At 46.4% G+C, this 14,437-nt stretch overlaps 1 long non-coding RNA gene across 1 annotated transcript in view; it reads left to right on the forward strand.

Annotated features, from left to right (window-relative positions):
• The window catches only part of LOC147100994 (uncharacterized), a 41,107-nt gene extending 28,203 nt beyond the window's left edge, over positions 1–12,904 (forward strand). The window contains exons 3-4 of the long non-coding RNA XR_015073430.1: positions 2,239–2,307; positions 12,513–12,904. This is a non-coding gene — a long non-coding RNA (uncharacterized LOC147100994). The remainder of the gene's footprint in view (positions 1–2,238; positions 2,308–12,512) is intronic.
• Positions 12,905–14,437: the final 1,533 nt, after the last annotated feature.

Below are 14,437 nucleotides of genomic sequence, written 5' to 3' on the forward strand. Positions count from 1 at the left end.
TTCTCTCTCCACAGATGCTGCCTGACCTGCTGAGTATTTCCAGCATTTCCTGTTTTTATGTGAGGGGACCAATACTGGACACGAGACATGACCAAGACAAAAGCAAAATACTGCAAATCTGAACTAAAAACAGTCAATGCTGGAAACACTCAGCAGGTCAGACAGCGTCTGTGGAGAGAGAAACAGAGTTAACAGTTCAGCTCGATGACTCATCCATCAGTACTGGAAGAAGTTAAGAGATTTAACAGTTTACAAGCAAGTACAGAGCCAGGGAAAAGTGGGGAGGGGAGGAAAGATCAATAGGGAAGGTCTGTGATAGGGTGGAGGGCAGGAGAGATTAAATGACAAAAGGGATGATGGTGCAGGGATAAAGGGGGTGGTCATGGGGCAATAAAGAAACAAAAGATGGGTCCAGAGGAGGTGTAAATGTTGACGACAGAACCATTACCAGCACCTGCTGACTGAGACCCAACCAAGGTCTTGTACAAGGACAGTACTTCTTGTTTTCTATTTAATCATCCCGGCAATACATCCTAGCACTATGTGCTTTTGCAATAACCTTGGAGCGGAGCACTGGTCATGAAACTTCAGAGATTCATGTACTATAACACCTAGGTCTTTCTCCTGCTTAACAGCCTTAAATTCATAGCCCTTCACCGTGTAGACATGCTGGGCGTTGACCCTACCCATGTGCATCACACTACAATTATCTGTATTAAATGACATCTGCCAGACGTGGTTCACTCCCCTGTCGCATTGAGATCTGGTGTAATCTATTTGTCTCATATAAGGTCCCCAGACCCACACAAATCTTTGTATCGTTCATGAACTTGTGGGCAGTTCTCACAGCCCCTTCATACAGATCGTTAATAAAGATGGCGAAATGCAACGGCCCAACACTGATCCCTGCGGGACTCCACTGGGAACCGGCCCCAACACAGCAGCACTGCCATTAATAACAACCATCACCTACGAGAATGTTACCAATTCCTTATCAAACCCACAATCTGCCTGCAAATTCCCACAGGACTCTATCTTATTAAGCAGCCTATTGTGTCTCAGCTTCTTAAAGGCATTTTGCAAATCCAGGAATGCAATATCAACTGGGCTATCTACATCCACCAAATGAGTAACTTCCTCAAAAAAGTGCAACACCCCCACTGACACCTGGAAATCCCTGGCCCAAGACCGCACAAAGTGAAGGAGAAGCATCCGGGAAGGCGCAGAATACCTCGAGTCTCTTCGCCGGGAGCAAGTGGAAGCCAAGCGCAAGGAACGCACGTCAACCCGCCCCTTCAACAACCGTCTGCCCCACCTGTGACAGAGATTGTAGGTCCCGCATTGGACTCATCAGTCACCTGAAAACTCATTTTTAATGTGGAAGCAAGTCATCCTCAGTTCCGAGGGACTGCCTCAAAAGATTCAACCGGGCTGGTGAGACATGACCTTCTTTTCCAGAAGCCACGTTGAGTGTCTCTAATAACGCCCTCTCTGTCCAGCTTGTCATACAGAATATCTCTAATGATCCCTTCCAGTGACTTGCCTACAACCAAAGTCAAGCTCATGGTCCTGTAATTTCCTAGTTCTGACTTGCCTTTTTTGAATACTGGCACCACATGGCCCTCCATCCAGTCCATGGGAGCTGCTAAATCTATGAGCACGGCCCCCATTTCTTTCAGAATGGTCAGGTGAAGGATCAGCAGCCTGATCTGCTTTGAGACCCCTTATTCTAACCAGGGCTATATCCGCATCCACTTTGACAGTTTCAACTGTAGCGTCAACCCCATCGTGTATTATTGGTAACTCAGCATCTTCTGCAGTGAAGACTGATGCAAAGTAGCCATTTCAAACCTCTGCCATAAGCTAGGAGTTTACCAGAATCTGCCCCGAGAAATCCTTCAATGGTCCTATATGGTCTTTAATGACCCTCTGGCTCCTAGCACAACCAAAAAGGACCTTGCTGTGGTTATCACAGCTATCCACTATCTTCTTCTCCAATGTCCTTCTGGTTGCTCTGAAAGCAGCTTTTGTTGTCTTTAGATAAGATCAATACTTATCTCTATTCTCCTGAGAACTACTTTCTTTAAGCATGTGAAAGTATTTCTGCTCAAGTTTGATTTGTGCTTGCACATGATCCGTTAGCTATTTTGTCTTTACCATGTATCCTTTTAGCTCTCGGGACATATACGGCTTCCTATTGAATTAAGATGGTTATTGATGGAATTTTTTCTTCTGTAGCTGATGGCACAGATCTGGCTTTCTGCTGACCCAAACCTTGAGAAGACAGTTCCTCGTGGTCTTTGCCAGGTAGGTATGCTCTGGCCTGCAGAGATAGTTGAGATATGGTTGTTGATCACCCTGGTATGTCTTCTTTCATGCAGTGCTATTGAAAGCAGGACATAAGAACATAAGAATTAGGAGCAGGAGCCGGCCATTCGGCCCCTTGAGCCTTCTCTGCCATTCAATAAGATCATGGCTGATCTTCGACCTCAACTCCACTTTCCCGCCTGATCTCCATATCCCTTCAGTCCTCCAGAGTCCAAAAATCTATCTATCTCAGCCTTGGATATACTCAACGACTCAGCATCCACAGCCCTTTGGGGTAGAGAATTCTAAAGATTCATAACCCTCTAAGTGAAGAAATTTCTCCTCCTCTCAGTCTTAAATGGCCGGCCCCTTATCCTGAGACTATGCTCCCTAGTTCAAGACTCTCCAGCCAGGGGAAGCAACCTCTCAGCATCTACCCTGTCAATCCCCTTCAGAATCTTATGTTTCAATGAGATCACCTCTCATTCTTCTAAACTCCAGAGACTATAGGCCCATTCTACATGCCATGATTGAGGGGGTTTCCAAAGAAGCTGCTAATAGAATGATTAGTCAGGTATTCACACACCTTAGTACAGCCATTGAGTCTGCTATTCCTAGCTCCAGCTTCCACGTGTACTAATTGTCTACCAAAGTGAGGTATGGTCCCCTTTTAATGCAGATGTGAGTGTGCGGGTACTGGCATGTGGGTAGACAGCATCTTTTGTGCTGCCTGACCTACTTGGCATCCTTCCATGCATCATCCTCTTCTTCAAAACAAGTCAGGTTGTTACAATAGAGTACAAAAGCAAAGAAGTTATGGTTAAAACCTTTATAAATCACTGGTTAGGCCTCAGCTGGAGAATTGTGTCCAATTCTGGGCACCGCACTTTAGGAAGGATGTCAAGGTCTTGGAGAGGGTGCAGAGGCGATTTACTAGAATGGTGCCAGGAATGAGGGACTTCAGTTATGTGGAGAGACTGGAGAAGCTGGGGTTGTTCTCCTTAGAGCAGAGAAGGTTAAGGGGAGATTTAATAGAAGAGTCCGAAGGGTTGTGAATTCAAGTCCCGCTCCAGAGACTAGAACACAGAATCTAGGCTGACACCGAGGGAGTGCTACACTGTCGGAGGTGCCGCCCTTTGGACGTTAAACCGAGGTCCCATCTGCTCTCTCAGGTGGTTGTAAAAGATCCCACGGCTCTATTTTAAAGAAGAGCAGGGGAGTTCTCCCCGGTGTCCTGGCCAATATTTATCCCTCAACCAACATCACTAAAAAAAACAGATTGTCTAGTCATCATCACATTGCTGTTTGTGGGAGCTTGCTGTGCACAAATTGGCGGCCGCGTTTCCTACATTACAACAGTGACTATACTTCAAAAGTACTTCATTGGCTGTAAAGCACTTTGGGATGTCCTGGGGTCGTGGAAGGCGCTATAGAAATGCAAACCTGTCTTTTCTTTATAGAAGTGTTCAAAATGATGAGGGGTTCTGATAGAGAGACACTGGGCTGGATTTTGCTACGGGGGCGGGTTGGAGGTGGGAAACCCACATTCGGGCTTGTTGTCCCGCCTCCATGGAGATGTGGCCAACCCACTGGATTTTCCTCTGATTGACCTTGTTGAGCCCGCCCTGTGGGCTCAGCAGGCCAATTAAGGGCCACCCGGCAACAGGTGACGTCAGAGATTGACATTTCATCTGTCAAAAGCTTTTGGCAGATGAAATATCAGTGTTTAACAGCTGTTTGAAGCTGTCAAGCACTGAAAAACTGCTAATTCAACCTCAGTCCTTTCTCAGGATAACTTTAAAATCATTTTGCTGGAGAAACAAAGAAGCTGATTTTTTTTTTTAATCGGAGCTTCTGTGGTTCTTGCAGCCGACTCCCGACACCGCAATGCAGGACTCCTGTAAAGGTAAGTAAAAGTAAGTTAAACTTATTTAAACACTTGCAAAACACTTACCTTTGCACTCCTGCACCCCTCACTCACCTGAACACTGGGCATCTCGACCCCTCCAAGACCTCAGATCCACGCCCCGCCTCGAAAACTTTTCGTGGTTTGGAGCTGTCGGGAAGCCCACAAACCTGCAATAAAAATCGCGAATAGGCAAAAAACTACCTGTTAACAGGCAGTTTAATTGCCTTTAATCCCTTCCCGCCTCTGGGAGTCGGGTTCCAGCACTTGTCGGGAACCCGACTCCTATGAAATTGACATGGAGGCGGGTTGGAGGCGGGATGGGGTCGGGAACCCCGCATCTCCGATTTTTATCACCCGCACGCCTCCAACCCGACTCCAGGGGCTTAGGAAAATCCAGCCCACTGTTTCCAGTGGCAGGAGGGTTGGAAACCAGAGGACACAGATTTAAGGTGATTGGCAAAAGAACCAGGGGAGAAATGAAGAGCATTTTTTTTAAGCCGCGAGTTGTTGTGATCTGAAATGCACTGTCTGAAAGGGTGGTGGAAGCAGATTCAATAGTAACTTTCAAAAGGGGAATTGGATAAATACATGAAAAGGAAAAAATTTGCTGGGCGATGGGGAAAGAGCAGGGGGGAGTGGGACTAATTGGAGAGCTCTTTCACAGGCACGATGGGCCGAATGGCCTCCTTCTGTGCTGTGTGAACCTATGATTCTAGGGAGGAGGAAACTCATTGGTGCCAGTAATAAATAATTTAGCACAGCTGCCACAAACCACAAGAATATCGGCAAATCTGGGTTCGCCCACCTTTAAGGCTCGGTGATGTTTGCTGCAGCACCCGACCCCCCCCCCACCGCCCAGCTCCTATCATCTGATCCACAGAGACAGCCAGCCAACTCGCGTATTTATTTATCTTCAGGCCCATATTCACGAATTATTGATCTGCCTGATTTAGGTTTTGTGCTGTCAATTTCTCCTGGTCTTTGGGCGACATTTTGTGACAGAACTGCCACAGTTGCCTACTCACTGTTCCGCCACACTGCAGTCAGGAGCCCATCAGCTGGCAGTATTGAATGCGGTATTGACCACATTGTTTTAATGAGGAGCACAGCACAAGACAATCTAAATAGTTCATTAAATGAGTTTACTGTTAATCCCCTTTAGGCCTGAGAAACCTATTGGTTCCTGTCACCTCAATTATTGGCTTTGTAGGAAGCGAGTGATAAAAAGCTACTGGGCCCGATTTTAAAAGTTTTAACATAAGAACATAAGAAATAGGAGCAGGAGTAGGCCATTCGGCCCCTCGACCCTGCTCCGCCATTCAATAAGATCATGGCTGATCGTCTACCTCATCTCCACTTTCCTGCACTATCCCCATATCCCTTGATTCCTTTAATATTCAAAAATCTATCGATCTCTGTCTTGAATATACTCAATGACTGAGCCTCCACAGCCCTCTGGGGTAGAGAATTCCAAAGACTCACCACCCTCTGAGTGAAGAAATTTCTCCTCATCTCAGTCCTAAATGGCCGACCCCTTATTCTGAGACTGTGACCCCTGGTTTTAGACTCCCCAGCCAGGGGAAACATCCTCCCAGCATCTACCCTGTCAAGCCCTGTAAGGATTTTGTATGTTTCAATGAGATTACCTCTCATTCTTCTAAACTCTAGAGAATTGTAAGGGGTTTTCCTCTCTGAGATCGTAGAGGTTTCTCTCGCCAGAGGCCTCTCTCTCTCTTTTGCACAGTAAAACCTTGAGCGGTTCGACCCACTCGCCCCTTAGGTTCTAGACACTGGTCTTAGGTGCAGGAACTACAATGCAGAGAAGACTTTTATAGACCAAGTTTGATGAAATGAAATGAAATTTTATTGCATAAGGAAAAACAAATCAAATGCAAGCAAATAAGAGGGTACATGGGAGGGAAAAACAAATCATAACAATACAGTACTAGCTAAAATAGATACAGGCATATTATACCTTAGGGTTGACGGTGGATAGGCAATGGCAAACATTCGAAGACCGAATGGATGAGCTACAGAATTTGTTCATCCCAGTTTGGCATAAAAATAAAACAAAAAAGGTGACTCAACCGTGGCTAACAAGGGAAATTAGGGATAGCATAAGATCCAAGGAGAGGACATATAAATTGGCTAGAAAAAGCAATAATCCTGAGGATTGGGAGCAGTTTAGGAGTCAACAAAGGAGGACAAAGGGATTAATTAAGAAAGGGAAAATAGAATATGAGAGTAAGCTTGCAGGGAACATAAAAACTGACTGTAAAAGCTTTTATAGATATGTGAAGAGAAAAAGATTGGTGAAGTCAAGCGTAGGTCCCTTACAGTCAGAATCAGGGGAATTTATAATGGGAAACAAGGAAATGGCAGACCAACTAAATACATACTTTGGTTCTGTCTTCACAAAGGAGGACACAAATAACCTCCCAGAGATGCCGGGAAACATAGGGTCTGATGAAAGGGAGGAACTGAAAGAAATCAGTATTTGTAGGGAAATGGTGTTCGGAAAATTGATGGGACTGAAGGCCGATAAATCCCCAGGGCCTGATGGTCTACATCCCAGGGTACTTAAGGAAGTGGCCCTAGAAATAGTAGATGCATTGCTGGTCATCTTCCAGAACTCGATAGACTCTGGAACGGTACCCATGGATTGGAGGGTAGCTAATGTTACCCCACTATTCAAAAAAGGCGGTAGAGAAAAAGCGGGGAATTATAGACCGGTAAGCCTGACATCGGTAGTGGGGAAAATGCTAGAGTCTATTATAAAAGATGTAATAGCAGAGCACTTGGAAAGCAGTGACAGGATCGGACAAAGTCAGCATGGATTTACAAAAGGTAAATCATGCTTGACTAATCTACTGGAATTTTTTGAGGATGTAACTGGTAAAATAGATAAGGGAGAACCAGTGGATGTGGTGTATTTGGACTTTCAGAAGGCTTTCGATAAGGTCCCACATAAGAGATTAGCTTGCAAAATTAAGGCACATGGGATTGGGGGCAAGGTATTGACTTGGATAGAGAACTGGCTGGCGGACAGAAAGCAAAGAGTTGGAATAAACGGGTCGTTTTCCGAGTGGCAGGCAGTGACTAGTGGGGTACCGCAAGGATCGGTCCTAGGACCCCAGCTGTTCACAATATTTGCAGACGACACAAAGCTGGGTGGGAGGGTAAGCTGTGAGGAGGATGTCGTGAAACTCCAGTACGATTTGGACAGGTTGGGTGGTTGGGCAGAAACCTGGCAAATGCACTATAATGTGGATAAATGTGAGGTTATCCACTTTGGTGGCAAAAACAGGAAGGCAGATTATTATTTGAATGGCAATAGATTGAGAGAAGGGGAAGTGCAAAGAGACCTGGGTGTTATTGTGCACCAGTCGCTGAAGGTAAGCATGCAGGTGCAGCAGGCGGTTAAGAAGGCAAATGGTATGTTGGCCTTCGTAGCAAGAGGGTTCGAGTACAGGAACAAGGATGTCTTGCTACAGTTGTACAGGGCCTTGGTGAGACCGCACCTTGAGTACTGTGTGCAGTTTTGGTCACCTTACCTGAGGAAGGACGTTCTTGCCATGGAGGGAGTGCAGTGAAGATTCACCAGGCTGATACCTGGGATGGCAGGAATGACGTATGAGGAGAGATTGTGTCGATTGGGCTTATACTCACTGGAGTTTAGAAGATTGAGAGAGGATCTCATCGAAACCTATAAAATTCTGGCAGGTCTGGACAGACTAGATGCAGGAAGGATGTTGCTGATGGCCGGGGAGTCCAGAACCAGGGGTCATAGTCTAAGGATAAGGGGTAAGCCATTTAGGACTGAAATGAGGAGGAATTTCTTCACCCAGAGAGTGGTGAACCTGTGGAATTCTCTGCCACAGAGGGCGGTGGAGGCCAGTTCATTAAATATATTCAAGAAAGAGTTGGATATATTTCTTGAGGCTAAAGGGATCAAGGGATATGGGGAGAAGGCAGGGACAGGGTACTGAAATTGGATGATCAGCCATGATCTCATTGAATGGCGGAGCAGGCTCGAAGGGCCGAATGGCCAAACTCCTGCTCCTATCTTCTATGAATCTACAACAGTCATTATGAAATGGGGAAACACACGGAACATCGAGGGACAACAACTCATGTTAATTATACCCAAAATGACCACCCCCTTTAACCTATCTAGATCCGATTATGAAGGGCCAGAAACATGCTCACCAATCCAGTTGGAAAAGTATAGAGTTTTGAAACAGGTCTGCGTTTTGATCCCCTCAAGCATCCTGCTTCCTCGTGGTCAGTGGAGCCACAGCAGGCTGTGCCACACCTCTCTCTTTCTCGAGGTGAAGGTCACGGACAGGCTGGACACTGATGGGCCTGGATGTCGGCGGAGATCACCTGCTTGACCACGGTTGGAAGCCCCTAGCCGGCTTTCATAAAGGTTTCTTTGGTAGTTTTTTTCTACCCTCTCGTTTCGTCAACGGCCCGGGGTTGGTCGATGATCTCCCGATGTTTTACCCTGGGGCGGGACGCCGACTCGAACTGTCTTCTTCTCCGAACTCCAGCTGCTATCGAAGGTAACGGCTATTACCGAAGGTCCTACGAAGATGATGAAGAAGCAGGAACCTCTCTCTTCCCAATATCTAAGATGAAGCTTCTTTTCGCTACCCCGGGTGTCTCCAATTATACTTCTCAGAAGAAGCCTCTATCTCCCGCCAAATCAAGGTTAGTCTTTGTTTAACTTTTGGTGGGCTTATGGCACAGCGGGGTAGTTATTATATTTAAACTGTTTTTGGGATGGCCGGTGATGGCCATCTCTGGTCTGGAATGACCTGGTAATGTTTTAATGTCTTCTTGATGTCTTTAACGGGTCCTTGATGCGTTCTTCATGAATATGGTAACTGTTCCCCTTTGTCTGGGTAAACATTTAGATGGCCTTTATCTACAGGCCGATCTGACTGGATCTGCATCCAATCTTTATGTATGTGTATGTGTCTGGTTTCGTTCTCTCCGAAACGGCTTCCAGAACTTACTATGGGTTGAATCCACAAAGGCTGTCTGGGGACTGCAGGAACCATTTTAAAGTGCCCCAATAAGTCAGTCACAGGGTCTGGTGGCCATTTTGTGTGTCCCTTTTCTGGGCTTCTTTTAAAACAGTCTTTTAAAAAATCACGGCCTCTTCTGCCAGAGGACCCTTATAGTACAATATTAATTTTGCGAATTCTACAGAATATAGGCCTTTATTGGGGGTGGGGGGTGTGGGTGGTTGGTAGGAAGAAGGGTAATTGAACAACAAAAATAAAACAGTCGGGTGATGTGAAGAAGCACTACTTCACACAAACAGTAGTGGAAATCTGGAACTTGGATTCACGCTCAAGCAAAAGAGATTAAACCCAGGCCTTTAAGATGATTAATGGAGTTGCTAGGGTAGAGGGAGAGAAACTATTTCCTCTGGTGGGGGGAGTCCAGAACAAGGGGGCAGAACCTTAAAATCAGAGCCAGGCCGTTCAGGGGTGATGTCAGGAAGCACTTCTTCACAAAAAATGTAGTGGAAATCTGGAACTCGCTCCCCTCCAAAAGCTGTTGAGGCTGGGGGTCAATTGAAATTTCAAAGCTGAGATTGAGAGATTTTTATTAGGCAAGGGTGTTAAGGGTTATGGAACCAAGGCGGGTAGAGGGAGTTGAGATACATATCAGCCATGATCTAATTGAATGGTGGAGCATTAGCTGTAGAGTTACATAGATACATAGATACATAGAAGATAGGAGCAGGAGTAGGCCATTCGGCCCTTCGTGCCTGCTCCGCCATTTAATGAGATCATGGCTGATCCTTTAATTCAGTATCCCGTCCCCGCCTTCTCTCCGTAACCCTTAACCCCTTTTGCCCGTAGAAATATATCTAATTCCCTCTTAAATATATTTAATGAGCTGGCGTACACTGCCCTCTGTGGCAATGAGTTCCACAGGTTCACCACTCTCTGAGTGAAGAAATTCCCCCTCATCTCTGTCCTAAATGGTTTAGCCCTTATCCTTAAATTATGTCCTCTAGTTCTGTTCTCACCCGCCAAGGGAAACATTCCTTCTGCATCCAGTCTGTCTAGACCTGTCAGAATTTTATACACTTCTATGAGGTCCCCTCTCAATCTTCTAAACTCCAGTGTGTACATCCCTAAACTACATAGTCTCTCCTCATAGGTCATTCCCGCCATTCCTGGTATCAGCCTGGTGAATCGCCGCTGCACCCCCTCCATGGCAAGAACATCCTTCCTCAGATGAGGCGACCAAAACTGTACACAGTACTCGAGGTGTGGTCTCACCAGTGCCCTGTACAGCTGCAGCAAGGTATCCCTGTTCCTGTATTCTAACCCTTTTGCTATGAAGGCCAGCATACCGTTTGCCTTCTTGACCGCCTGTTGCACCTGCATGCTCGCCTTCAGTGACTGGTGTACAAGAACACCCAGGTCTCTCTGTACTTCCCCCTCTCCCAATCTATTGCCATTTAAATAATAATTTGCCCTCCCGTTCCTGCACCCAAGGTGGATAACTTCGCACTTGTCCACATTATAGTGCATCTGCCATTTATCCGCCCAATCGCCCAGTCTGTCCAAATCGCTCTGGAGCTTCCTGGTCTCTTCCTCTGAGCCCACCCCACCTCCTAGTTTAGTGTCGTCTGCAAATTTGGAAATGCTAGAGTTAGAGGAGGTGACCAAAGAACAGGTTTTAGGAATCTTTTGAAGACAGGGAGAGAGGTATCTGTAGGGAGACAGGGCCAGATTTAGCGGCCAAAAGATGGCTGAAGGCTTTATCACTGAAGGTGGAGCAGAGTGGGTGGATGCATAGTTGTCCAGAGTCAGAATTTCAGAGGGCACATAGAGATGGGGAGAGTTGGAAAAGTGGGGAGGGGTGAGGCCACAGAGGGGTTTGCAAATGAGGACAGAGATTTTGAATTCACTGTGTTGGGGTAAGCGGAACCAATGGTGACCAGTGAGGCCAGAGGTATTTGGGATGTAGTGCAGGACAGGATGCACTGGGGGGGATGATGCTTTGGATAAGGTTTGGAATCCTCAGCCCGGTCTCTCAGTTACATAGCTTGATCGCGTTCAGCCTTGTCCATTCCTTTTTGAAATATTGGGGTCTCCAGACAGAAAAAAAATTAAAATAATATTTAAATCTAAATATTTGGACAGAAGTTCACTGTGTCATGGCATGAATCCAATCCAAACACATCAATTTGAGGCAACCCAGCCCAGTCCAAACCCTGGAATGTGATTTACTAGATGTCTACATGCCCCCAGAATCCTTGCAGCAACATTAACCAGAGGACCTGGCTCAAGAGAGTGGCATACTGTGGCATGTTATGAAGCCCAAATATCTTCCTTCTCTGAAGATGGCCAGGCCAGATATGAGATTGGTGCCTTGATATATTTTTAATTACATTAACATTCCTTTCTGTAGCAAGAGTGAATTTGATAGGGTAGAGAGAGAGAAACTATTTCCTCTGGTGGGGGGAGTCCAGAACAAGGGGGCAGAACCTTAAAATTAGAGCCAGGCCGTTCAGGGGTGATGTCAGGAAGCACTTCTTCACACAAAGGGCAGTGGAAATCTGGAACTCTCTCCCCCAAAAAGCTGATGTGGCTGGGGGTCAATTTAAAATTTCAAAACTGGGATTTTTGTTAGGCAAGGCTATTAAAGGTTACGGAACCAAGGTGGACAGATGGAGTTAAGATTCAGATCAGCCATGATCTAATTGAATGGCAGGACTGGCCCGAGGGGTTAAATGGCCTGCTCCTGTTCCTATGTTGCTATCTAATGTATCGCGCAGAGATGTTCAAAATAGGGTCTGTCATCGTGGGACTCCCACCTGTCTGTGATGCTCTCCACAGCTGAATAGCCTGCTCATGCTTCACATCAAGAAGGCCAACTGTCTGTGACATGCAGCGTTTTATATCAAAGTGCCAGAAGACACATTCAAAGGCATCCTGGCCCATCCTGCTCCAGCACATGTCTGCATCTTTGGGAGAGGGAAGGCAAAATTGTAGCCATCAAATAATATCGACTCACACCTGATAAACGCTCACGTTGGCCAGTCAATGGACAGCTCAGCACACATGCAGCCATTTAGAATGATACAATCTTACAGCACAGAAGGAGGCCATTTGGCCCATCGTGCCAGTGCCGGCTCTTTGAAAGAGCTCTCTGAAGTAAGAGATTAAAATTGAGCGTAACAGGACACGTTTAGTAGAACGCAATTGCGGCCACGGAATGTTTAAAGATGAAATGTACTAATTATTCGTATGTTTAATTGCAGAAATGACCATACCAGTTTAGAGAGATGAAACTTACAAAAAGAGACACTGACATAACCCTTTTCTGGAAAAACGAAACTTAGTAGTGGTCAAGAGAGAGAATGACTCGTTTCCCAGAAATCACATGACCTGGATGACTCATTTCCAAGAAATCAGAGGGTCTACATGCCCCTTCAGTAAACGTGAAACTTATGCTATAGGTTATTTTGTATGAGTTAGACACACCTAGTTAGTGATTAATGTATAGACTTTTAAATCGATTGGATCTCTGAAGTAGGAGGTCTTGCAAAATGTGTATAACTGTGAATCTCAAGAGGTTCGGTGGAGTGGTAGCCTTGTGTTGGGACACAAGAGCAATATCTCCCCAGGCCTGAATAAACCGTTTTGACTTCAATTATTGGGTCTGTCTTTCTTACAACAAGCCGGTGTTGTCGACCTTGTATATCACTTGGTCCGCACTTTGGGGGCTTACATCACTCTCCAATTAGTCCCACTCCCCCCCACCCCCCCTGCTCTTTCCCCATAGCCCTTCAAATTTTTCCTTTTCAAGTATTTATCCAATTCCCTTTTGAAAGTTACTATTGAATCTGCTTCTACCTTTCAGGCAGCGCATTCCAGGTCACAACAACTCACTGCGTAAAAGAATTCTCCTCATCTCCCCCTCTGGCTCTTTCGCCACTTATCTTAAATCTGTGTCCTCTGGTTACCCCGTCAGCGGAAACAGTTTCTCCTTATTTACTCGATCAAAACCCTTCACCGTTTTGAGCACCATTAAATCTCCCCTTAACTTTCTCTGCACCAAGGAGTACAATCTCAGCTCCTCTAGTCTCTCCACATAACTCTCAGCAAGAGTTAGTGAAGATAATTTTGCTTTTGCTCAATAGTATTTTTATTGAATTCACACAAAGCCCAAGCTATGCCCAAAGCTCCAGGAGAAGAGGAGGAGGTTCCCCACGGGCAACGTAGCACTATCTCATTATGTCACAAGATGAATCGCTACCAAGTGCCGTCATATACCAGCTGGTAAAGAGAAAGCAGGGTGGAATCATTCTGCAATGGCAGCCAATCCTTTATTGTGCGAGAGTCATGTTACTGGTGCCAGCTCCTGACACATCTGTCTCGGGCAGCTGGCTGCAGACCAGAAGGGAAACCTGAACTAGACAATTTCATTCACTTTGCCTCCAATTTCCACCCTTCCCTCACCTTCACATGGTCCATCTCTGACTCTTCCCTTCCCTTCCTCGACTTCTCCATCTCCATCTCTGGGGATAGGTTATCGACCAATATTCACTACAAGCCCACTGACTCCCACAGCTACCTGGACTACACTTCCTCCCACCCTGCCTCCTGTAAGGACTCTATTCCATTCTCCCAGTTTCTCCATCTCCGCCGCATCTGCTCTGACGATGCCACCTTCCACACCAGTGCTTCCGACATGTCTTCCTTTTTCCTCAACCAAGGATTCCCCTCTACCGTGGTTGACACGGCCCTTGACCGTGTCCGTTATATCTCCCGCACTTCTGCCCTCACCCCTGCCCCTCCCTCCTGGAACCACGATAGGGTACCCCTTGTCCTCACCTTTCACCCCACCAGCCTCCACATTCAACGGATCATCCTCCGTCATTTCCGCCACCTCTAGAGTGATCCACCACCAAACGCATCTTCCCCTCCCCTCCCCTTTCAGCATTCCGTAGGGACTGCTCCCTCCGAGACACCCTAGTCCACTCCTCTATCACCCCCAGCACCCCTTCCCCTTCACCTGGCACCTTCCCGTGCAAGCGCAGGAGATGTAACACCTGCCCTTATACCTCCCCCCTTCCCACTGTCCAGGGCCCCAAACACCCCTTCCAGGTGAAGCAGCGATTTACTTGTACTTCTTGCAATCTAGTATACTGTATTCGCTGCTCACGATGCGGTCTCCTCTACA

Source organism: Somniosus microcephalus, chromosome 24 (assembly GCF_052327205.1).
Source record: "Somniosus microcephalus isolate GS21.2 chromosome 24, FLI_Smic_1.0, whole genome shotgun sequence".
NCBI lineage: Eukaryota > Metazoa > Chordata > Chondrichthyes > Squaliformes > Somniosidae > Somniosus > Somniosus microcephalus.